Genomic DNA, 26,502 nt, shown 5'->3' on the forward strand with positions numbered 1-26,502 from the left:
AGGATTTCAAAAGATGTTCCAATTACCGCTCTCATTTTTGTAAATGGGCCCATAATGCACAGGGCCCTGGCCCTCACAAAGGTCCAGGAAATGAGTTCTGCACAGACCTGCGTCTCAGGGCAGGCTCTAAACATCCAGTGATTTGTCCCCAAAGACAGGTCAGATCACTTAGGTTCCATGTGCTTCCAGAAAAGAGTGAGTTTAAAGATCTTGGGATGCTGAACGAGAATGTTCTAGCCCCATTAAGCCGGGGAGGAGATAGGGGGTGTGTCCACGGTGCTTTCTGGGTGGATCTGGAGCTCTGCACAGCCTTTTTCGAGGTCTCCCGGGCACCAGTGTGTGACAGTCGTTCCTCTGGACCCCGTAAGGGGACCTCGTGTTTTCCTGTGGCGCCAGGCACTGGCTCATCTTTGCAGCTTCTCTGACATTTGTTAAGATTTCAGCCCAGGACCGTGTTATTAGCACAACACGCAAATCCAGGCCTGCGTCTTCCCAGAGCAGCCTGGGGTCTGCACGAAAGTTCATCCAGGGCAACCAGGAACTCTGAGGGCGCATGGTCCCCCCACCCCCAGCAGAAGCAGGTCCCATTAAACTACCTAAGAGACCAGAACAATCCCCAAAGTACTTCCCTGCTCCTGTCCTGGGGGAAGCGGCCGTGCCCGCGGTCAGTCCTGCTGCAGTTTCAGGCTCTGGAGTCCCTCTGTCCTCTTAGGGCCCCGTGGGTGGTGGGAGGGCCACCGCAGGTGTCTCAGGCTCCTGGGAGGGCGGGGCACATCTCAGGTGGTAGGTATCCCACACAATCAGAGGTCCTGGAACCCTCAGATAACCAGTCTGCCCTCGGTCACTCACGAGCTGTAACTGCTTCATCAGCACTTATTTTTAAAATACTTTTTGTTGTTTTTTTTTTTGGATAGAAAAGCAATCCATTAGGGAATAACAGTGTTCGGGAAGCTCAAGGCCAGGGAAGGAGTTTTGAGGAGGGTTTAGAGGTAAAAGGTGTATCCCCAGTGCCCCGTCCAGCTGTTGGGGGCCCCAGTGAGTGATGCAGCAGGGAATGGAGAGGCAAAGGCAGCAGGGGTATCCCCAGTGGCTTATGTCAGGGCAGGGGAGTTGGCGAGAGCCTCTTCCTTGGGGTTCCCTGGAGGGCCAGGGGCAGCCTGCGCCCTCTCATTCTCTCCCCAGTCTCAGGCTCCGCCCTCTCGCCTGTTCAGACCTCAGCCATTGTAGACCACCTGTTGGCCACACCTACTTACCTTCACTAGACTCTAATAAATGTATGTTCAAAATCCACTCACTTAAAAATTTGTAATGAATAGACTATTTCTTCTGAGTAATTTTAGGTTTACAGAAAAAGTCAGTGGTGAATCCAGAGAATTCCCATTTCACCCCCACACCCCCACTTTCCCCTGTTATTAGCATCTTGCATTAGTGTGGCACATTGTTACAATCGATGAGCCAATATACGGTTGGCTTTCTGGATCCATGGGTTCTGCACCCATGAATTCAACCCAACGTGGATTGAAAATATTTGGGAAACTAGTCACGTTGCTGCTGACAACGTGTGTTGTGTCGTGAGGCCTACAGTGGCTGCTGGCTGCGTCTACTGAACACACACAGGCTTTTTTCTTGTCGCCATTCCCTAAACAATCCCCTGTAACAACTACTTACACAGCATTTACACGGTATGAGGCATGACAAGCAACCTAGAGGTGATTCAAAGTCTGCGGGAGGGTGTGCATGGGTGACACGCCAACACTACACCACTTCAGGTGAGGGACAGGGCACCCGCGGATTTTGGTATCTGAGGGGGTCCTGGAATCAATCCCCCGTGGATGCGGAGGGAAAACTCTATAATGACCTACCTGCCATTACCCAACTCACTTTCTTTAAACTCAAAATTTAAGGCAAATGCTTGAAGTCAGTGACCCTTAATGCCGCCCATAACCCACTTCTCTGTGTCATCCCGGGCCAGCTGCTCTGCTGGTCACCTGGCCACCACCTGGCCGCACTGTTGACATCTCCCTGAGCACACGCTGATGGCCGCTCTGCCCTTCCAGCCAGGCAGAGTGCCCTTCCAGGGAGCATCCCATCCCGTTCATGCTTTTGTTGTCCAGCTCAGCTCTCCCTTGGGCAGTGGCCCTAGACTCTTGGATTTCACAAAACAGAACTTAGTACACGGGCAGCACCAACCGCAGGAGCCATGTTCCATGCTGTCCCCTGCCCTCTCCTCTCCATCTGTGGCTGAAGTTGGGGTGGGGAGCTCGGCAGGCAGGCGAGTGCGAGACCAGTGTATTAAAAAGAGAGATGCTGCCCTAGCCGGTTTGGCTCAGTGGATAGAGCCTCGGCCTGCGGACTCGAGGGTCCCGGGTTCGATTCTGGTCAAGGGCATGTGCCTTGGTTGTGGGCACATCCCCAGTGGGAGGTGTGCAGGAGGCAGCTGATCGATATTTCTCTCTCATCGATGTTTCTAGCTCTCTATCCCTCTCCCCTCCTCTCTGGAAAATCAATAAAATATTTATTTACAAAAAAAAAAAGAAAAAAAAGAGAGATGCTTGGCATCACCAGTTCCATACTTGCTAGACGTGGGGGAGTCCCTGCTCCATTCAGTTGGATGAGGTTCTCTTCAGTGACTAGTGCCTTGTCTTTCCAGACGAAGCCATCGTCCGGAATTCGTCGTGGGATGGGACGTCAGACACACGCCCCCGCACCCTCCACCTGTGAAATCGTAAGTTCCTGGAACGCGGAGCACACACCTATGGCCTTGTCACTGAGGGTGGGGGGCCGCCACTCTGCACACCGCCAGGCGAGCCTTGTGGGAGGGACTGCTGAGCACTGGTCTGCTGGCAGGGAGGCGGGCGCCCAGCGAGCGAGTCGAATGAGGACCTTGGGGGGCTCATGTTCTAAGGCAGGACCTCCAGCCTCTTGTGTTGTGGCAAAGAATTCTATAGGCGGCTTCGAGTGCCAGACCCTAAAAGAATTTCTTTCACTCCTCGAAATGAATGGCCCTTTCATTACCGAGTGTCCCTATGGCTCTTGTGCTGCAGGGCAGCCTACGATGGAAGTGCCCCTTTGAGCTCGGGGCCTTTACAGGCCACTGAAAGAGCTCGGGCCGAGGGACCTGCCTTTCAAATGGGCTTGCAGCCCCAATGACCTCGCTCACCCCCTTGAAATGTCTGGAAAACAGAATGGGCAGATTTTCTGTCTTCACGGTGTCCGGCTAAACCTCTTCAAGTTCTTTATTGTTGAGAACTGAGACACTCAGCAATGGTAATGGGTCATTCCTTTTGTATTTGCCTTGAAAGGCCAAAATATTTTTATATTGCCACAAACAAAGCTGCCTATTTAAAAATGAACTCCATATCCGTTGTTTCCCACCGGGGAGACCGTGTACGACGTGTGTGTCTCTGTGTGTACTCCCGGGGCCTGAAACTGCTTTCTCATGGGATAGCCATTCACAGGGCCGGGGGGACGTGCCCGCCCTGTCCCCAGTGGGTCTAGGCTACACTAACTTTGACTATACCTGTGCCTGCTCGTGCCATGCGAATGTGTTAAGGACTGTGGGTTGTGCACACCCTGGTCTTGGTGGTTAACTCGGAAAGGAATAAAAAAAGACCCAAGGTATGGTGATTTTATTGGTTCGATGAAGGAATGAATAAACAAATAGGTAAAGAAGCAACGAGCCAGAATGAGAATGTACGCTGAACAAGATCCAATGGAGATCACTATGTAAGTCAATAAAATACTGAATCAATGTGTGAATAAGGCCACACACGAACTGGTATCAGGTCATCATGGACCCAGGAATATGTGTCATTCAAATAGAGAGCACCTAATGTTTTTCAACAAAAGAAAAAAAGCTAAATAAAGGAAAGAAGAAGTAAGTAGAAATGCATAAACCAATGGTGACTGTACTGTATTGTATGTGTAAATGCTTGCTAAGGGGGTGGATTTTATGTAAAGCATTGTTATCATAAATGGTAATAACACATACAAGGGTGAGAAGAGACTTTTCAAGGTGATGGACAAGTTTATGACACAGATTGTAGTGATGGTTTCACAGTGCACACTTATCTCCAAATTCTGATGTGCATGTGTACATTTATTGTACAGCTTTTTGTCAAAAAGGTAAAAATTAAAAAAATAAAGAGAAAGTTACTGTGGAAAACCCCACAAGCCAATGGTGAGGTTCCGAGACCCGTCCAGGTGGGACAGATGCTGGAGAGAAGGGACACGTGATGGAAAGGGAGAAAGAAAATGGCAAGAAGCAAAAAATTAAAGAAAAGGAAGAAAGATAACTTAAAAAAATTTTTTTATTGATCAAGTTATTACATATGTGTCCTTAGAAAGATAACTTTTAAAAATTATGAGGTGAGTAAACATAAGGACTATTATAAGGATTATTATAAGCTGATTAATTTGAGTAGGTGCTCCTGGCATAGAAAAATAAACAACAGAGGAAGTTAAAAGAATAATTAAAGAGGAAGGAGGATTCAGGGGACCAAAGATGAGAAATAACTTTAACCAACAGTGTTTTTTTTAACTCTGGGTACATATAAATAAATAAATACTGAAATGAAAGAAAGCCAAAAAGAAAGGAGAAATAGAATGGCTGAGTGAGCAGTGAGATACCTGGCCCTGGGTTGGGAATGTGGTGTGAGGGGCTTTGCGTTGTCAGTTCCTGGGAGCTGAGGTCCGTTACATGAAATGATGAAAGAACAAGAGGATAAATAAAACATCTAAATACAAGTCCAGAAATAGGGGAGAAAAAGTAGCAGGTGTTAGGTAAAGAAGTACATTAATGGGTGTATTGATGCTAAGAGAAGAGGTAAAAGACTGCCACGAATCAGGGGGTAGGGTGAATCCAAGTCTAAAACTGCAGTACTGACAATAAAATAATAAGCATATAAATAAACAAGGAGAGGAGACCCTAAGGACAGCACTCCTGATGAGAGGTTGGGTGGGTGGGTGGGGGGACACGGGACGGTGGAGGTTCATGAATTCCCTCTGGGCAGAAGCTCTAGGATAATGAAAGAAGTCAGGTGAGAAAGAGGGGATGTAGAAAGCTGTAACAAAAGAGACAGGAAGAATGAGAAGGGACAGTGGCTAAATGAAAAAGTGATAGATCCTCAGGAGAGGGTTAGGCTAGGACTGGTAATGAGGGGCCCTCACAAATTGGATCACAACTGGTCCAAATCTGAGCCCTCCATTCACTAGAAGAGGAGTAAATACCTAGTAAAAAGAAAGAAAACAGGAAGGAAGAATGAATGGATGAGTGGTTGAAGGAAGCACAGAAGGAATTAATGAGACTGGGCCTGTGGGGGCCATGGTGGGTGTTTGCAGGAGGCAGTGGGATTTATCCGACCATGGCAGCTGAGCTCAAAGAAAGAAAGAATGAGAGAGTGAAGGAGAAATAGTGAAAGTTGGAGAGAAATGTAAAAATTATCTAAAGAAGAAGGCAATTAGGTAACAAATAAATATATGAGAGAGCCATTCTAGGAATGAGGGTGCATGAACCAAACTCTGATTAATTCACATCTGTGCTTCTGACATGGGCAACCACCCACCCACCCACCCAGGAAACAGTTCAAAGCTGACACACATAAGGGAGGACCACCGTGAAGCCAGGGAGGGGAGGACCCATTGACTACAGATTATCATGTATCCAATTAGCTGCATCTGTCATCCAGAAGCGGAAAAACAACAATTTAAGTAGAAAGACTAAATGGATGCATGAAGGCATGAATGAGGGAAAGAATGAAGAAAAAGATTTGCATTGACTGATGAGGAGGGGATTGTAGAGGGGGTTAGGGTTCAGCCAATCCCTGGTGCCTGGTCTCCAAAAGAATGAAAGGCAGTAAGAAAGACAGATTGAAAGACTGGTAGAAAAACCAATTAAGATGGGGAAAAATCAACATAAATAAAAGGAGCAAGAAAGATAATAAATAAGTAGGCCAAACAACTACCATGTATGAGAGAGGACTGGTTTAACACTGATCTTCCACATTAATTCAAATCTGTGGCCCCGAAGTTTATAAATAATAAAAACAATACCACACGCAAAAGACACAGAGAATAAATCCATGTGTTCCATGAGAGGGCAAGAAAAAGAGTTTGAAAATAAAAGACTGGGAGAAAAAAGATGTAGGAAAAGAAATTAAATAGACAAGTGAGGGGAAAGGCACTTATTAGATAAGTATTTAAATATAATGAACAAATATTCATTAAATATAATTAGTAATAAAAAGTGAGTTTCCACAGTAAAAAAAAAAACCCCAAGTGGCTAAAAAGAAAGAAGGAATTAGCAGAGGAATGGCTGTGTGAATAAATGAATAAGAAATGATGATTTGAGAAAACAAGGAATGGGAGGCATGGAAAATTATGACAAGATGAATATAAGCAATAAAAACATTAAGTGAATATATATGTATATATGTATGTATATACACACACACACACACACACACACACATATGAGAGAGAGAGAGAGGGCCATGCTAGAACAAAAAAAATGAGACAATATCTTGACCCCCAAATTATGACTGATTGAAAACTGGGCTTTTGATGTAATTAAATAAACCCTAAAGCCAAGCACCAGTACGAGAAATTAACAAGCAAAAGAGCGCCCCACGGACAGGTGCTGAGAAGGCTCCAGGAACCACAGATGATGGTTAATCCAATTCTGTGCACCTGAGGCCCATAGATAAAAGGATAAATATTGAAATAAAGGAGTGGCAGGAAGGATGAACAGATATCTGAGCGGCTGCCTTAGAAACGGCTGTGCCAGCATCCGCCAGGGCCGGGCTGCCATGGGTTGGATGCTCATGTCACTCTAGGGAGCATGTCACCTGTGGTCCCTAAACATGAACAGATGCAAGAAAAAAGCATCAGAGTTAAAGTAAGAGACGAGGAAAGCAAGATGAAACTAAGTAAAAGAGAAGGAAAAACACCCACCAAGAAACCCTGTGAAAAGGTAACATGGGTGGCTCTCAGATAGAAAAGCCTGTTGGGGCTGGTAATGGGTCATCATTAGTCCTAAAGATGGATGAGATCATCCGATCCTGTGTCTAGGGCAAGGGAAAATGAGAATTAAAAAAAAAAAAAGCAAAAAAGGAAACAATAAATAAACAACCAAAATGATAAATGGCTAGTTAAGAGGTTGTCTGAACGGGGATTATAATTGGTTTACATACATACTCCTTAAATAGATAAATGCATTACACCTTTCAAAGAGTAAATGAAAAATTGAGAAAACACTGGCCAAAGAAACAGCCACTGCAGTAAAATATATGCAATCGAGGTATATAAATAAAATAATAAATACTGAATGTAAAAGGTGACTAAATGCAGGGAAGAAAGATTGCACGGGAAAATAAATTCATGGGCCAGTGAGGTTCATTTTGCACATGGGGTTTTGACTAATACAATTTCACAGGAGACCTAATAAGTAAAAGAAGACCCAGAATAAGAAAGAAAGGACAAATGCACAAGCGAGTGAAAGAATGAACGAATGAGTGAATGAATGAGGGTTGGAGCTGCATAGACCAGGGATAAGGATGTTGCATGTAGGACTCTTGTGCATCCTATGCACCTGAATTTATAAGAATGAGAGAATGTACAGAAGAGTGAGAGAAAGGGAGAAAGATGAAATTTGGGAAGAAATAAAAAAAATAATGAGGAATAAAAATTATATATGAATGAGTAAAGAGGACTTGTGAAAGGAGGGATTATGAACTAAGGGCTATGATTCCTTTAAAGTTGTGCTTCTGAAGTCCATAAATAAGGTAATCAAGTTTAATCTCATTTGATTCAAATGAGTGAATGGATGAGTGACTAAAGGAAGGAAAAGAGAGGAAAACAGGCAGGGAGGGAGTGGATAGGAGGAAGAAAGGAAGGGAGGAACCTTCCTTCCTGTTTTGGGCTTCCTGTGATCTAGCCAGTTGAAGAAAGTGGGTACCAGGGAGGATAGCTCTTGGCAAGTCATGTGCCTGTTACATGCACTGTACCTGGCAGGGAGGCGCTGGCTCAGGAACCTGTTGAGTGATTGCCATTGCTTGGTGTGTACTCCATTTTACTTCAGCTTTCTCAGCCTCAGTTTCTCCATCTGTAGCCTTGGAATGGCATCATCTTCCCACTTGGATTGATCAGGGTCGGGGGGCAGATGCTATGCCTATTGGCAGTGCTCTGTGACCTAGATAGGCAGAAGGGCTCAATGTAGGGCCCTGCAGAAGGCTGCATGAGCAAGGGGTGTTGGGCCAAGTGGGCGTCTTGGCCCCTCCCTGGGCATGGGTCACCTGTGAGGATGGAGGATGGAGGTTGGGCCTCTAGGTAAAACAAGCCAAGGCCCTCTTGTGTTCCTAATATAAACCGTGTAAATGGCACATGACCTGGAGAATGAGGTCATCCATCAACCTGACATAGCACCCATCTTTCTTTATCCCCTTCAAATTCTTGTCTAATGCACACTTTTAAAAAATGAACAGCTTTTTTTAATGACCTAACTGCCATTCCTCACCACATAACGCTGTTTTTATGCCCTGCCTTTTCCATTAATATGCTGTCATCAACAATTTTCTTGCTTGCATAGTCTTCATCACCTCACTAGATGCATTGTGTCTTATTATTCACAACACCTACCTGCTATTGTTATGCATAGCATCTTTCCTTTTAATGTTATAAATTATGTCACAGCTAATGGCTTAGCACACCCACTTTCTCTCATTCTTATGAATTATCTTCCTACACCCAGAAATGATCATTGCTTCATAGGCATGTCAGTTTCTCTTGCTAGACTGTGAGCCCCTAAGGGCAACAGAATGTTGAATTGATCTTTGCATCTCCAATGCCCAACATGTTACAAATACTAAATATTGCTTTGTTGGATGATTGGTTGGAAAGATGGGTATAAATCTGAATGAGAAGATAAATGGTGGGCTGATGGATGAGAGGATGGAAGGTTGGATGAAGATGTAGTGAATGGGCCCTGGCTGTTGTGTTTCAGTGTTTAGAGTATCAGCCTACACAACTGGTGATCACAGGTTCCATTCCTGGGTCAAGGGCATGTACCTGGGTTGCAGGCTCTATCCCTGCTAGGGTTGAGGTGTGTGCAGGAGGCATCCAATTGATGTGTCTCTCTCACATTGATGTTTCTCTCTCCTTCCTCCCCCATCCCTTCCACTCTTTCTGAAAATCAATGGAAAAAAAAATATCTTTACTCTTTGGGTAAGGATTAAAAAAGATGTAGTGAATGGGTGATTGGTTGCCTGATAGATGAGAGGATGAAAGGGGAGATGAAGCTGCAGTGAGTGGGTGAGTGGTTGACTGATGGATAAGAGGATAGAAGGATGGATGAATGTAGCGAGTAGATGACTCATTGGCTGATGGATGAGAGGTTGTAAGTATAAATGAAGATGTGAATGAATGGTAGGTCATTGGCTGATGGATGAGAGGATGGAAGAATGGATTAAGATGTAATGACTGGGCGATTGCTTGTCTGAAAAATGAGAGGATGGAGGGATGGATGAAGATGTAGTGAATGGTAAGTGATTGACTTATGAGTGACAGGATGGAAGGATAGATGAAGATGTGAATGAGCAGGTGAGGGGCTAGTTGATGGATAAAAGGATGAAAGGATTTAAGATGTGAGTGTGTGTCAGTGGTTGAATAATGGATGAGAGGATGGAAGGATGGATGAAGAGATAGTGAGTGGGTGATTGTTTAACTGTTCAATAATAGGATGGAGGAATGGATGAAGGTGTAGTGAGTGGTCAGTAATTGGATAATGGATGAGATAATTGAGAGGGGAAAGTTGGATAAAGATATAATGAGTGGATAAGTGTCTGTCTATTGGATGAGAGGGTTGAAGAAGGGAATAAGATATAGTGAGTGGGTGAGTTGTTGGCTGATGGATGACAGGATGGAGGAATGGATGAAGATGTAGTGAGTGCATGATTCTTTGGCTGATGCATGATAGGATGGATGTTTGGATGAAGGTGTAGTGGGTGTTCAGTGTTTGGCTAACAGATAAGAGCATGGATGGATGAAGATGTGAATGAGTAGGTGAGCAGTTGGCTGATGGATGAGATGATGGAAATATGGATGAAGGTGTAGTGAGTGAATGAATGATTGGATGGGAGGGATTGATGAAGATGTAGTAAGTGATCAGTGATTGGCTATTGGATGAGAGGATGGGAGGGATTGATGATGATGTAGTAAGTGATCAGTGATTGGCTATTGGATGAGAGGATGGTAGCATGGGAGAATGGAAGAAGATGTGAATAGTGGGGTGAGTTAGTGGTGGCTGATGGATGACAGGATGGAAGGATGGGTGAAGATGTGACTGTGAGTTCATAGTTGGTTCATGGATGAGAGGATAGAAGTATAAATGAAGATGTGAATGAGTGCTCAGTGGTTGACTGGATAATCAGATGGAGGGATGAAGATGTAATGAGTGGGTGATTGGTTTGCTAATAAATAAGAGAATGGAGGAATGGATGAAGATGTAGTGAATGGTTTGTGATTGGTTAGTGAAGGAGACGATGGAAGGAAGGGTGGATGAAGATGTGAATGAGTAGATGAATGATTTGGTGATAGGAGAATGAAAGGTTGGATGCAGATGTGAGTGTGGGTCATTTATTGGCTGATGGGTGAGAGGATGCAAGGATGGATCAAGATGTAGTGAGTGATCAGTGATTTACTAATGAATAAGGGGATGGATGGATGGATGAAGATGTGAATGACAGGATCAATGGTTGCCTGATGGATCAGGGGATGGAAGACTGGATGAAGATGTAGTGAGTGGGTCAGTAGTTGACTGATGGGTGAGAGATGGAAAGAAGAATAAAAGTGAAGTGAGTGAATGAGTGATTGGCTGATGAATGAGAGGATGGAGGGATGGATGAAGATATAGCAAGTAGTCAGTGATTGGCTGATTGATGAGAGTATGGAAGAATAAAAGGGTAGATGAAGATGGGAAGTGTGGGTCAATAGCTAGCTGATGAGAGAGAGGATGAAAGGATTGATAAAGATGTAGTGAATGGTCACTGATTGGCTAATGGATTGGAAGATAGAAAGATAGAAGGATGGATGAAGACACAGTGAAAGATCTGTGATTGCCTAATGGATGAGAGGATGGAAGGATGAAGATATGAAAGACCTTGTCAGTGGATGGCTGATGGATGAGAGGATGGAGGGATAGATGAAGATGTAACAAGTGGTCAGTGATTGGCTAATGGATTAGAGGATGGAAAGATAGAAGGATGGATGAAGATGTAATGAGTGGGTTAGTGGTTGGCTTATGGTTAGGAGGATGGAAGGATGAAGATGTGAATGACTGTGTCAGTGGTTGGCTGCAGGATCAGAGGATGGAAGACTGGATGAAGATGTAGTGAGTGAGTCAGTAGTTGACTGGATGAAAGATGGAAGGATGGATGAAAGTAGTGAGTGAATGAGTGATTGGCTGATGAATGAGAATATTGAGGGATGGATGAATATGTAGCAAGTGGTAACTGACTAGCTAATTGATGAGAAGATGGAAGAATAAAGGGTGGATGAAGATGTGAATGACTGAATGGTTGGCTGCTGGATGAGAGAATGGAAGGATTGATGAAGATGTAGTGAGTGGTCAGTGATTGGCTGATTGATGAGAGGATGAAAGGGAGGATTACATTTAATGAGTTTGTGAGTGGTTATCTAATGGATTAAAGGATGGAAGAATAGATAAAAATGTAGTGAATAGTCAGCGATTGCCTATTGGATGAGAGGATGGAAAGATGGATGAATGTGTATTGAGTGAATGTCTGATTGACTGATGGATGAGAGAATGGATAGAAGGATACGGATGTAGTGAACAATTAGTGACTGGCTAATGGATGAGAGGATGGAAGTGTGGAAGAATAAATGAAGATGTGAATAGTGGATAAGTGGATGGATGATGGATGACAGGATGGAAGGATTGATGAAGATGTATGAGTGGTCAGTGATTGGCTCATTGATGAGAAGATGGAAGTGGGGGTGAAGATGTAGTGAGTGGGGTGAGTAATTGTCTAATGGATGAAAAGATGAAGAATGGAAGGATGGATGAATGTGTATTGAGTGAATGTCTGATTTACTGATAGATGAGAGAATGGATAGAAGGATAAAGATGTAGTGAATAGTCAGTGACTGGCTAATGGATGAGAGAATGGAAGTGTGGAAGAATGGGTGAAGACCTAAATAGTGGGTAAGTGGATGGATGATGGATGACAGGATGGCGGATGGATAAAGATGTACTGAGTGGGTTTTTGGTTGGCTGATGGATGAAGGTGTAGTGAGTGAATGACTGATGGATGGATGGATGAAGATGTGACTGTGGGTTTATAGTTGGTTGATGGCTGAGAGGATGGAAGGATGGATGAAGATGCAGTGAGTGGGTGAATGATTGGTTGATGAATGAGAGGATGTAGATATAAATGAAGATGTGAATGAGAGGTCAGTGGTTGACTGATGGATAATAGAATGGAAAGGTGGATGAAGAGGTAATGAGTGGGTTATTGGTTGGCTGATAATAGGATGGAGGGATGATGAAGATGTAGTGAGTAATCATGATCGGTTATTGAAGATAAAGATGGAAGGGAAGAAGGGTGGATGAAGATGTGAATGATATGTGAGTGATTGTTCGATGGATAGGAGAATGAAGGTTGCATGAAGATGTGAGTGTAGGTCAATAGCTGGGCTGATGGGTGAGAGGATAGAATGGTGGATAAAGAGGTAATGAATGGTCAATGATTGCCTAACCAATGAGGGGGGGCATGGAAGAATGGATGAAGAAGTGAATGACAGTGTGAATGGTTGGTTGATGGGTGAGAGGATGGATGAATGGATGAAGATGTAGTGAGTGAATGAGTGATTGGCTAATGAATGGGAGGATGGAAGAATGGATCAAGATGTAGTGAATGATGAGTGATTGCCTAATGAATAAGGGGATGAAAGGATGGATGAAGATGTGAATGATAGGGTAATGGTTGCCTGATGGATCAGAAGATGGAAGACTTGATGAAGATGTAGTGAGTAGGTCAATAGTTGACTGATGGATGAGAGATGGAATGATAGGTGAAAGTGTAGTAAACGAGTGATTGGCTGATGAATGAGAGGATGGAACAATAAAAGGGTGGATGAAGATGTGACTGTGGGTCAATAGTTGACTGATGGGAGAGAGGATGAAAGGATGGATAAAGTGTAATGAATGGTCAATGATTGGCTAATGGATTAGAGGATAGAAAGATAGAATGATTGAAGACACAGTGAAAGGTCAGTGATTACTTAATGGATGAGAGGATGGAAGGATGAATATGTGAAAGACTGTGTCAATGGTTAGCTGATGGATGAGAGGATGGATGAAGATGTAAGTGAGTGGGTCAGTAGTTGACTGATGGATGAAAGATGGAAGGATGGATGAAAGTGTAGTGAGTGAATGAGTGATTGGCTGATGAATGAGTAGCAAGTGGTCTCTGATGGGCAAATTGATGAGGATAGAATAAAAGGGTGGATGAAGATGTGAACGACTGTGAGTGGTCGGCTGCTGGATGAGAAGATGGAAGGATTGATGAATATGTAGTGAGTGGTCAGTGGTTGACTGATTGATGAGAGGATGGAAGGGGGGGATTAAATTTAATGAGTGGGTGAGTGGTTGTCTAATGGATGAAAGGTTGGGAGGACGGATGAATGTGTATTGAGGGAATGTCTGATTGACTAATGGATGAGAGAATAAATAGAAGGATAAAGATGTAGTGAAAAATCAGTGATTGGCTAATGGATGAGAGGATGGAAGTGTGGAAGAATGGATGAAGATGTGAATAGTGGATAAGTGGATGGATGATGGATGACAGGATGGAGGATGGATGAAGATGTAGTGAGTGGATTTTTGGTCGGCTGTTGGATGAGATGATGAAAATATGGATGAAGGTGTAGTGAGTGAATGACTGTTGAATGAGAGGATGGAGGGTTGGATGAAGATGTGACTATGGGTTTATAGTTGGTTGATGGCTGAGAGGATGGAAGGATGGATGAAGATGTAGTGAGTGGGAGAATAATTGGCTGATGAATGAGAGATGTAAGTATAAATGAATATGTGAATGAGAAGTTAGTGAATTACTGATGGAAAATAGGTTTGGAAGATGGGTGAAGTAGTGAGTGCATGATTGTTTTGCTGATGGATGACAGAATGGAGGAATGGATAAAGGCTTAATGAGTGGCCAGTGATTGGCTAACAGATAATAGCATGGATGGATGAAAATGGGTAAGTGATTAGCTGATGTATAAGATGATGGAAATGTGGATGAAGGTGTAGTGAGTGAATGAACGATTGGATGATTGATGAGAGGCTGGAAGGATTGAAGATATAGTAAGTGATCAGTGATTGGCTTTTGGATGGATGAAAATGGGTAAGTGATTAGCTGATGTATAAGATGATGGAAATGTGGATGAAGGTGTAGTGAGTGAATGAACGATTGGATGATTGATGAGAGGCTGGAAGGATTGAAGATATAGTAAGTGATCAGTGATTGGCTTTTGGATGAGAGGATGGAAGCATGGAAGAATGGAAGAAGATGGGAATAGTGGGTGAATGAGTGGTGGTGGATGGATGACAGGATGGAAGGATGGATGAAGATGTGACTGTGAGTTCATAGTTGGTTCATGGATGAGAGGATAGAAATATAAATGAAGATGTGAATGAATGCTCAGTTGTTGACTAGATAATTGGTTGGAAAGATGGATGAAGATGTAATGAATAGGTGATTGGTTTGCTAATAAGAGAATGGAGGGATAGATGAAGATGTAATGAGTGGTCTGTGATTGGTTAATGAAGGAGAAGATGGAAGGAAGGGTGGATGAACATGTGAATGAGTAGGTGAATGGTGGGTTGATGGATAGGAGAATGAAAGATTGGATGTAGATGTGAGCGTGACTGATGGGTGAGAGGATGCAAAGAGGGATCTAGATCAGACATTGCCTCATGAATAAGGGGAGGGAAGGATGGATGCAGATGTGAATGATAGGGTCAATGGTTACCTGATGGACCAGAGGATGGAAGACTAGATTAAGACGTAGTGGGTCAGTAGTTGACTGATGGGTGAGAGATGGAAGGATGGATGAAAGTGAAATGAGTGAATGAATGATTGGCCGATGAATGAGAGAATGTAGGGATGGATGAAGATGTAGTGAATGTTCAGTAATTGCCTAATGGATGAGACAGTAGAAGGATGGAAGCATGAAGATATGAATGACTGTCTATGGCTGGCTGATGGAAGAGAGGATAGAATGATGGATGAAGATGTAGTGAGTGGATCAGTAGTTGACTGATGGACAAGATATGAAAGGATAAATGAAAGTGTAGTGAGTGAGTGATTGATGAATGAGAGGATGGAGGGATGGATGAAGATATAGCAAGTGGTCAGTGATTGAATAATTGATGAGAGGATGGAAGGATGGATGAAGATATAGTTAATCATCAGTGATTGGCTATTGCTTGAGTGAGTGGAAGGATGGATGATGATGTGACTAGTGGGTCAGTGGTTGGCTGATGGATGACAGGATGGAGAGATGGATGAAGGTGTTGTGAGTGTCCGTGATGGACTAATGGTTGAGAGAATAAAAGGATGGAATGATCAGTGAAGATGTAATGAGTGGGTGAGTATCTGGCTGATGGTTGAAGATAGAAAGATAGTTTGAGGATGTAGAAGTGGTTAGTTGTTTGCTGATAAATGAGAGGATGGAGGGGTGGATAAACATGTAGTGAATGCATGATGCATTGGCTGCTGGATGAGAGGATGGAGGAATGGATAAAGATATGAATGTGGATCCATGGTTGGCTGATGGATGTGAGGATGGAAGGACAGATGAAGATGTGGGTAGGTTAGTGATTTGCTGGTGGATAAAGATGTAGTAAGCGAGTAATTGGTTTGGTGCTGGATCAGAGGATGATAAGATGGATGAAAGTGTAGTGAGTGAATGATTGGCTGATGGGTGAGAGGATAAAAAGATGGATGAAGATGTAGTGAGTGATGAATGATTGGCTAATGGATGAGAGGATGGAAGGATGGAAGAATAGATGAAGATGTGAATGAGTGATTGGCAGATAAATGAGAAGATGTAAATATAAGTGAAGAAGTGAATGAGTGGTTAGTGGTTGGCTCATGGATGAGAGGATGGATGATGTAATGAGTGGGTCATGTATTGGCTGATAGAGGAGAGAATTGAGCAATGGATAAAGATGTAGTGAGTTTTCAGTGATCAGCTAATGAAAGGATGGAAGAATGAATGAAGTTGTGAATGGGTATGTGAGTGGTTTGTTTTATGGAAAAGATGAAGGATGAAAGGATGGATGAAGATGTGTGTATGGGTCAGTGGTTGGCTGATGGATTAGAACATAGAAGGGAGATGAAGATGTACTGAGTGGGTCAATGGTTTGCTGCTGGATGAGAGGATGGAAGGATTGATGAAGATTTAGTGAGTGGATGATTGGTTGGTTGATGGATTGACAGGATGGAGGAATGCATAAAGTTGTAAGTCATAAGTGATTGGGTAATGGATGAGAGAATGGAAGGATTTCAAGATGGACGAGAATGTAATGATTGGGTGAGTGTCTGGCTGAAGGGTGATGAAGATGTACTGAGTGGATTAGTGTTTGGCTAATAAACAGGAGGATGGATGAGTATGTGAATGAGTAGATGAATGGTTGACTAATGGAATGGAGGGATGGAGGAGGATGGGAGTGTGGATCTGTGTTTGGCTGAAGGATGAGAGGACAGAAGGATGGACTAAGATGTAGTTAATGGTTCAGTCATTGACTGATGGATGAGAGGCTGGCATTATGGATAAAGGTTTAGTGAGTGAATGAGTGATTGGCTGACAGATTAGAGGATGGTGGGATGGATGAAGATGTTTTCAGTGGTCAGTGAATGACTAATGGAAGAGAAGATAGAAGGATGTAAGGATGAATGAAGATTCAATGATTGGGTGAGTGGTTAGTTGATGGATGAGAGAATGGCTTGATGGATGAGGTATAATGAGTGGGTGATGACTTGGCTAATGGATGAAAGGATAGAGGGATGGATAAAGATGTCGTGAATGGGTGATTGGTTGACCGATGCCTGAGGGGATGGAAGCATGGATGCTGGTGTAGTAAGTGATTAGGGATTTGCTAATGGATGATATGATTGAAAGATAGAAGGATTGATGAAGATGTGATTGAGTGGGTAAGTGGGTGTCTGAAGGATGAGATGATGGAGGGATAAATGAAGATGTGATTGAGTGGATGTAAGGAGGGATGAAAATGTAGAGAATAGGTCAGTAGTTGGCTGATGCATGTCAGATTGAAGGTAAGATGAATTTGTAGTGAGTGATTCACTGATGTATGAGAATATGGAGGGATGAATGAAGATGTAGTGAGTGGTCAATGACTGGCGAATGGATGAGAGCGTGGAAGGATAAAAGGATGGGTGAAGATGCAAACAAGTGGTTGGATTAGAAGATGAGAGGATGGAAGAAGATGTGAGTGGGTGATTGGAACAAGGATGAAAGGATGAAGATATGAATGAGGGGGTGAGTTGTTGGTTGATGAATGAGATGATGGAGGGATTGATGAAGATGTGAGTGTGTCAGTGGTTGGCTGATGGATGAGACAATTGAAGGATGGATGACAGTCTAGTGAGTAAATGAGTGAATGGATGATTGGTGAGAGGATAAAGAAATGGATGCAGATGTAGTGAGTAGTCTGTGAATCGCTAATGGATGAGTGGATGGAAGGTCAGAAGGATAAATGGAGATATAGTGAGTTGGTGAATGATTGGTTCATCAATTAGAGGATGGAAGGATGGTATAAAGTGTAGTGAGTGAATGAAAATTAGCTGATGGATGAGAGTATGGAAGGATTGGTGCATAGGTAGTGGGTGGGATTTTGTTGGCTGATGAATAAGATGATGGAAGGACAAATGACAGTATAGTGAGTGAATAAGTGAACGTCTGATGGATGTGAGGATAAAGGGATGGATGAAGATGTAGTGAGTTGTGAACAACTGGAAAATGGGTGAGTTCATGGAAGGCTAGAAGGATGCATGAATATGTAGTAAGTAGGTAAGTAGTTGGCTGATGGATAGAGGATCGAAGGATGGATGAAGATTTAGGAAGTGGGTTTTAGTTGGCTGATGGATGAGATGAGGAAAGGATGTATGAAGGTGTAGTGAATGAATGAATGATTGGTGGATGAATGAGAAGATAAAGGAATGTATATAGATGTGAGTTGTCAGTATATGACTAATGGATGAGAGGATTGAAGGATAGAAGGATGGATGAAAATGTAGTGATTGAGTGAGTGGTTGGCTGGTTGATGAGGATGGAGGGATGATGAAGATGTAATGAGTGGGTTTTTGGTAAGCTCATAGATAAGACAGTGGAAAGATAGATGAAGGTGTAGTGAATGACTGAGTGATTGGATTATGGATGAGAATATGGATTATGATGTAGGGAGTGGTCAGTAATTGGCTAATGGATGAGAAGATGTAAGGATGGAAGGATAGATGAAGATATGAATGAGTGGGTGAGTGTTTGGCTGATGAATGAGAGGATGGAAGGAGAGATGAATATGTAGTGAGTAGTCAGTGTATTGCTAATGATGAGAGGATGGAAGGATAATAAGATGGATGAAGATGTTGTAAGTGGGTGAATGGTAGGATGATGGATGAGAGGATGGTAGGGTGGATGACTGTATAGTGAGTAAATAAATGATTGGCTGATGGATGAGAGGCTGGAAGAAAGGATGAAGATGTAATGAGTGGGTTTTTGTTTGACAGATGGATAAGACAGTGTAAGGATGGATGAAGGTATAGTGAGTGATTGAGTGATTGGCTATTGGATGAGAGGATGGAAAGATGGGTGAAGCTATGAATGGGAAGGTGAGTGGTTGATAGATGAGAGATGGAAGTGATGAAGATGTAGTGAGTGGTCAGTGTATTGCTAATAGATGTGAGGATGGAAGGATAGTAGGATGGCTTAAGGTGTAGTAAGTGAGTGAGTGAGTGAGTAGTTGGCTGATGGATGACATGGATGGAAGGATGGATGAAGATGTGAGTGAATGAGTGATTGGCTGATGGATGAGAGGATGGTAGGGTGGATAAAGATGTGAATCAGTGGGTGAGTGGTTGGCTGATGGATAAGAGTATGGAAGGAGCAATGAAGATGTGGTGATTGGGTTAGTGGTTGGCTAATGTATGAAAAGATGGAAGGATGGATGAAATTTTAGTGAGTGAAAACGTTTTAGTGAGTGAACAAGTGGTTGGCTAATGGATAAGAGGATGGAATGTTGGAAGGATGGATGAAGATGTTGTGTGTGGATGAGTGCTTGGCTAATGGATGAGAGGATAGAAAGATGTATGAGAAGATGGAAAGATGGATGAAGGTATAGTGAGTGATGAATGATTGGCTGATTGATGAATGGAAGGAAGGATGTTGAAGGTGTAATGTGGTCAGTGATTGGCTAGTGGATGAGATAATCAAATGTTGATGAATTTGTGAGTGAGTGGGTAAGTGATTGGCCTATCAATTAGAGAATGGATGAATGTGCTGTGAATGGTCATTGATTGGCTAATGGAAGAGAAGATGGCAGGAGAGATGGATGGTGGTAGATGTAGTGAGTTGGTGAGTGGGTGGCTGGATGAGAGGATGGAAGGATGGATTAATGTGTAGTGAGTGATTGAATGATTGGCTGATGGATGATAGGATGAAGGGATGAATGAAAGTGTAATGAGTTGTCAGTGATATTCTTGGGAGGTTGGAGATGATTTCCAACTTAATTTGATCCATCCATCCATCCTTGAATTTGTCCTACATTTCTTAACATGGCGTTTTGGCCTCTCCCTTTTCTGAAAGCAAATCTTTTCCTTTGGGTGTGGTGTGTGGTGCCATGGGCTGTGGTCATATAGCAAACACCCATATTTATAGCTTCTTCCTCCAGAGTCACTGCTGTAAGCAAGTCCCAGCTGAATCTCATCTGCCACTGTCACCCATATGGCTTCCTTCTCTAAGGTGCTTTCCCATGCATCACACACAGTGATGAATCCAGGACTGGGGTCTGACAGGGCCCCTGCCCACCAGCGGAGACATCCTCTCCAGGCCACCCTGTCTGGTGGTGCCTGGTCCCTGCCATAACCTTTGCCTTCCACCTTCCAGGTTCCTCCACCAGATGACTGTGGTTGTAACCCATTCCTTTATCCCTTAATTCCTTCCTTCATTCACTCCCAGTCAACACACAATTTTAAAAATCAGCTAGTGCTATACTAGGGCCAGCTCACAAGGATTCATTCTGACATCTCCTTTTGGAAGGAGAGCTGAGCAAGTTTGCAAGGGGCTGTGTTTGTGTGTCAGTCATCAGGTGAGACCCTTATTCAGCTGCCACTTCCAAGTCTGAGTTCTGTTGAAAGTTTGATTATCTTTTCCAACTTTGTTCCTTACAAAACGAGGTTGATTAGTAATCAGTAAACTGTGTTCCCTGCGTGCTCAGAAATCACAGCCCATATTTTCAAGAGGCTCGAGTGAGAGCCAGGGGGCCTGAGTTGAAGGGCTGGTTCCAGCCGTGAGCAGGCTTTCAAGTCATTAGCGCACCTTGGTCTGGCGCCACAGAGGAGATCTTAGAGCCATTCCTGCCCCATTTGAGATTAGTTAATGCTCAGCTCTATTTAGAGAAAATTGGGGGAGATGATTGCTCTTGTGGATGACAAGGACCATGCCCTGTGAGGGGTCTGTACGGAACAACTCATCAGTGAAGCAGGGTGTCCAAGGCACATGGCGCTTGGCAAACCCTAGATGCAGCTCCCAGCATCCATGCAGGTCCCAGATGTAGTGAGACCCCCCCCTTTAGCCTATTGTTCTCAGCATGGGACAAGGTTTGGGCCTTGGGGACACTATTGAGAATTCAGCATTTTATTTATTGCATTGAAGAGTAGGTAGACTGGGCAAATCCAGAACCTTGGAGCTAGACAAATGTGTGGCATTTAAACTTAAGGTGACTGCTTGGGTCTATCTTCTGCGGGGGAACCTAGCACCCACCTCGCAGGGGCTCTGGAGGTCTTGCCCATTTAGTTTCTGGTCCTGATGTTACTATTTGCCAATGTAGTGGTCTTTGGGCAGGTTACTTAAACCACCCCGAGTCTTGGCATTCCCATCTGTAGATTGGGTGCATCATGATTGTGTCCTCCAGGGGATGCTGGTAGACACCGAGAAAGGTGGCTGTGCCTGGCTGCACCCCATGTATTGGTTCCCAGGAATCAAGATCTGGGTTTGAGTTGCCCCAGCACCTTTTTACACATGTGTGTTTGTGGGTGTGTGTGTGTGAGCTATGTGAGCTTGCTTACCTGTAACCTGGAACTAGTCACATACCTGACATGGTTTTTGCTTCAGTGAGGTTATTTATATGAAAATAAATGCTTTGTTACCTGGCACACAGAAGCCCTCGCCCTCCTGGGGGCTTTGAGGCTGGCCATGCGCCCTGCAGTCTGTGGGCGCTGGTCACAGAGCCCTGTGCTCCCTGGCCTCTGGCCCAGGGGACTGTGGGACAGAGTGGAGGTGTGGGAGAGGCACCTGGCTAACTCTGGGGAGACAGCAAGGGAGGGAAAGGCTTGCTTTTGCATACAGAGATTTAACAGGTTTGGGGAAGAGAGGCCAAAATGGGAAGATCAGGGAGAATTCCTAGAAAGCCCCAGAGTAGGACGAGGCTGATATTTTAGAAAACACTCAGGTTTCATTGGTAATGGGTTGGAGAGCTGGGGTGGTCTTTGGAAAGGCTAGGAGTTCCAGATTTTGGGTTAGTGAGGTGAGCACTGTGAAAGGTGGCTGGTTGGGGAGGGCACCATGACCAGGGTTGTGCTTCTGGAAGTCTGTGCGGGTGGAAGAGACCCAGGTGAATGTGCAGGACACCAGAGGCTGAAGGGAACTAAGTAGAAAGGCCGGAGCTGGTGGCTGGGTGCTCCCCTCGACCCCATGGCAGCGGGGAGCCAGGGCCTTTCTTGCGATGTCCAGGTTCTCTGGCGCTCGTCTTGTAAGCAGAGGGCGTTCCTGTCCTCTCTGCACGCCTGACCTACCTGTCTGCATGAGAACGCTTGTTAGCCAGTGCGACCGGGAGTGGGTGGCCTTCATCTGTACCTGTGTCTCTCTCAGCCTCCACAGCCACGGGAACGCCCTGCTCACATTCCCTCGGGACAGGCTGGACCCAAAGACTCTGGACCCGGCTGCCCCCTGCGAGGAGGGGTGTGTCCTCCTCCTCAGCCTCCCCTGCGGTAGCCGCCTACCCTTTGCGGATGGACTTCATTGAGCTGAGGGTCAGACATGTGGGCTTGACGCCTGCCCACACCTTACGAACCCTGAGACTTAGGGGACTGGCTGTGCCTTCGCCATCCGCATCTGTGAAAGGGGCTCTGCACCTACCTCACAGGGTTGTTGTGAGGAGCCTGTGATGCGGTCTGAAAGTGCCCAACCTGGGGCTTGGCACATCCTATTGTGCTCTCAATAAATATCCTTTTTTTGCCTTAACAAACACAGTAATGGATGTGCTACTAATGTAAGGACGGGTAAGTGTTAAATGTGCCTCTCACTGGGGCTTCTCTCTTTGGGCAGTGTGATGGGTGGGGAGGGGCAGGGGAGCCAGCTCCAGTCCCCCCCGCCTGTCCCCTACCCATCTGGCACTCAAGGGTGATAAGATGTCCTGAAGCAGGGCTGGCCTGGTGGAGGTTCTGGGACTGATGCACATTTGGATGAGCTAACCTGGCTGGACCCCCTTCTTCTAGTGGTCATAGGATGCCAGGTTTCTTTCCAGAAAGGAATATACAGAGATGGTGGAGGAAGTCTGAGTTGAGCTTACTGTCCTGGCTTCTGCAGCCTCAGAGGGGCTGCCCCCAGGGCTACAGTTCTTGTCCTCCTCACACATTGTGGTGGTGGGGGCCTCTGGTCAGGCAGTTATCATTTTAGAACTGATGGCAAGTGGATGGCCAAGCAGGTAGTCTCAAGCAGGTACAATCTGGCTGTGATCCTGAGTCAACACTCATTCCAGGAGAGTCCTGTATGTAATGGGTAAAGCTGCAGTCACTGATGAAGCTGAGTCATTAAGAATGAAGGACTCCTAGTTGTTCCAGAGCTGAGACTATAGCTCCAGCCTCCGTTGAAGCTCAGAGGTCCATGATGAGCGGCCCTCATGATGTTCCAGATCTGAGACTCTGGCTCCAGCCTCTGAAGAGTGGCCATCTTGATATTCCAGAACTGAAAACCCAGCTCAAGTCTCCAATGAAGCTCAGATGTCCATGATGAGTGGCCCTCTTGAAATTCCAGATCTGAGAACCCAGCTTCAGAGTCTGATGAAGCCCAAATGTCCCTGATGAGTGGCCCTCTTGATGTTCCCGAACTGAGAACCCAGCTTAAGTCTCCAATGAAGCTCAGACATCCATGACCAGTGGCACTCATGATGTTCCAGATCTGAGACCTCATCTCTAGCCTCCGATGAAGCTCATATGTCAATGATGAGTGGCCCTCTTGATGTTCCAGAACTGAGACCTCAGCTCCAGCCTCTGATGAAGCACAAATGTCCATGACAAGTGGCCATCTTGATGTTCTAGAACTGAGAACCCAGATTCAGAGTCTGATGAAGCCCAAATGTCCCTGATGAGTGGCCTCTTGATGCTCCAGAACTGAGACCTCAGCTCTAGCCTCTGATGAAGCTTAGATATCTATGACGAGTGGCCCTCCTGATGTTCCAGACCTGAGAACCCAGCTCCAGCCTCCGATGAAGCTCAGATGTCCATGATGAAGGGTCCTCCTGATGTTCCAGATGTGAAACCCCAGGTCCAGCCTCTGATGGAGCTCAGATGTCCACAATGAGTGGCCCTCATGATGTTTAAGATCTGAGAACCCGGCTCCAGTCTCCGATGAAGCTCAAATGTCCATGATGAGTGGCCACCTTCATGTTTCAGAACTGAGAACCCAGCTAAGTCTCCAGTGAAGCTCGATGTCCATGATGAGACCATAGCTCCAGCCTGTGATGTCAATGATGTATTGTCCTCTTGATGTTCCAGATGTGAAACCCCAGGTCCAGCCTTTCATGGAGCTCAGATGTCCACAATGAGTGGCCCTCATGATGTTTAAGATCTGAGAACCCAGCTCCAGTCTCTGATGAAGCTCAAATGTCCATGATGAGTGGCCACCTTCATGTTTCAGAACTGAGAACCCAGCTAAGTCTCCAGTGAAGCTCAGATGGCCACAGTGAGTGGCCCTTATGATGTTCCAGATGAGATTCCAGCTCCAACTCTAGCCTCTAATAGAGATCAGATGTCCACGATGAGTGGCCCTCATGATGTTCCAGATCTGGGACCTCAGCTCCAGCCTCTGACTGAGCTCAGATGTCAACAATGAATGGCCCACTTGATGTTCCAGATTTGAGACTCCAGCTCCAGCCTCTTATGAAGCTCAAATGTCCATGATGAGTGGCCATCTCAATGTTTCAGAACTGAGACCCAGCTTCAGCCTCCAGTGAAGCTCAGATGTCCATGATGAATGGCCGTCATGATGTTCCAGAACTGAGACCCCAGCTCCACCTTCTGATGAAGCTCAGATGTCCATGATGAAGGGTCCACTTGATGTTCCAGATCTAAAATCCAATTCCAGCCTCTGATGGAGCTCAGATGTCCATGAGTGGCCCTCATGATGTTCCAGATCTGAGACCCCAGCTCCAACCTCTAATTGAACTCAGATGTCAGCAGTGAATGGCCCTCTTGATGTTCCAGAACTGAGATTCCAGCTCAAGTCTCCGATGAAACTTTGATGCCCATGATGATGGCTCTGCTTGATGTTGTAGAGCTGAGACCTCAGCTCTGACCTCTGATGAAGCTAAGACGTCCATGATGAGGGGACCCTTGATGTTCTAGAGTCAAGATCCTAGCTCCAGCCTCCAAAGAAGTTGTGACATGCAGAACTGGTGAGAAATCCTCAAAGCCATGGACTTGCTGGGAAAGTGTAGATGTGGCTGAGGTTTGACTTGAGATCAGAGATGACAGAGGAGATTCTGCCCTTCACCCATGCCTTGTGGCCCTCCTCATTAGCATAATCGGAGGAGCTGGGTTCCAGATGCATAAGGAGACATGTGCCATGGAGACTCCTGGCAGGAGTAAGGGTGTTAAGAAGAGCATGGTAGCAGAAGTCAAGGATTGTGTCTGGGGAACTGCCTACAAAGCCTGCCCATGGGTGTGTATCTCAACAGCAAAGTATGGTTTTATGCCTTTTAGTTGTGCTAGACTCATGGCTGGCCGCACACCAGCCTTGACTCATGGGGCTGCCAAGTTGGCTGGACCCTGGAATGTAACCCAAGCTCATTTCTGCGGCTTAGCTGCTCTGCCAGGGGAAGGTGCTAAACGCCCACTCGCCAGCCCGGCGTGAAGCTGAAGCCTTGGGGCTGGTCAGATCTGGTTGCCTCTTTCCAGCAACTGAAGTTTATTGAGGTTGGGACTGGGACAGGGCTGGACCATCATGATGGGCATGGAGATGGCATGGATGGCAAGGAGGCTCCCCAACTACATGGGGACAAGATGGCAGCTTTCCAGATGCAGCTGCACTTTGGGCTGGGACCTTGCCCTGAGCACCTTGACCATAGCTGGGCTCCTACAGGAACTTGGTTGACATCAGACTCTTTACTTAGTTGGAAAGAGATGACAATTAAAGAAATAAGGCCCAAAATATTGACTTGCTCAGAAACCATAGAATGTCATGGACATTGAGGTGAAGCTATGAAAAGTGTCAACTTTGGGAGGAGAGACTGCTGGGTATTATTCTGGGCATGCTGACTCTGAAATCTCAAGATTTGATGGTTCTGAGAATCTGATATCATCAGTTATGCCGTTAAGACACAGCTCCAATAATATACCCCAGAAACTGACATATTTTATGCAGTTGTTGTCTGCACAAAAGGGAGCAGCTAGCAAGAGTTTTTGAAAAAACAAAACAAAACAAAACGAACACATCTTGACGATGCCATCATCATTTTGGTGATATTTCCTGGAAATTCATTAGAATTTGGAACTATGCACACAGAAACTTTTATGAGTAATTGGAACTCAAGACTTCGGATGGAATGAAGGAGAAATGTTTTAGAGAACTGCCTCACCCCACCACCACCCTCATTTGACCAAGTTATTTTTAGGAGAGTTCCAAGAACAAACAATTATTAGAATCACTCATTACTAATTTCCTAGAAGTCCAGACAACAAATTCAAAGCCAGATGCAAAACCGATGAGCCAGGTTTGCAATGTCTGTGAAGGACATGTGAAATTTGCTCCCTAAAGTCATTAGTTTCAGGAAGATAGGCTCAAAGTAGAATTGCAGTAGTGGCAGGAGGGATGGGTGGAGCCTCTAGATCACCAGGTAGCATCCCCTGACTTGAGTCAGAGAGATTGGAGATTATTATACAGCCCCTCTCAGGAAGGTCGTCAAACTCCAAG

The 26,502-nt window shown here is 44.9% G+C and overlaps 1 long non-coding RNA gene across 1 annotated transcript in view; it reads left to right on the forward strand.

Annotated features, from left to right (window-relative positions):
* Nucleotides 1–22,558, forward strand: part of LOC139010076 (uncharacterized) — a 38,335-nt gene extending 15,777 nt beyond the window's left edge. The window contains exons 6-7 of the long non-coding RNA XR_011471470.1: nt 2,651–2,725; nt 22,183–22,558. This is a non-coding gene — a long non-coding RNA (uncharacterized lncRNA). The remainder of the gene's footprint in view (nt 1–2,650; nt 2,726–22,182) is intronic.
* Nucleotides 22,559–26,502: the final 3,944 nt, after the last annotated feature.

This window comes from Myotis yumanensis, unplaced genomic scaffold (assembly GCF_028538775.1).
Source record: "Myotis yumanensis isolate MYYU_CA2020_CCGP unplaced genomic scaffold, mMyoYum1.0.hap1 SCAF_1, whole genome shotgun sequence".
Lineage (NCBI taxonomy): Eukaryota > Metazoa > Chordata > Mammalia > Chiroptera > Vespertilionidae > Myotis > Myotis yumanensis.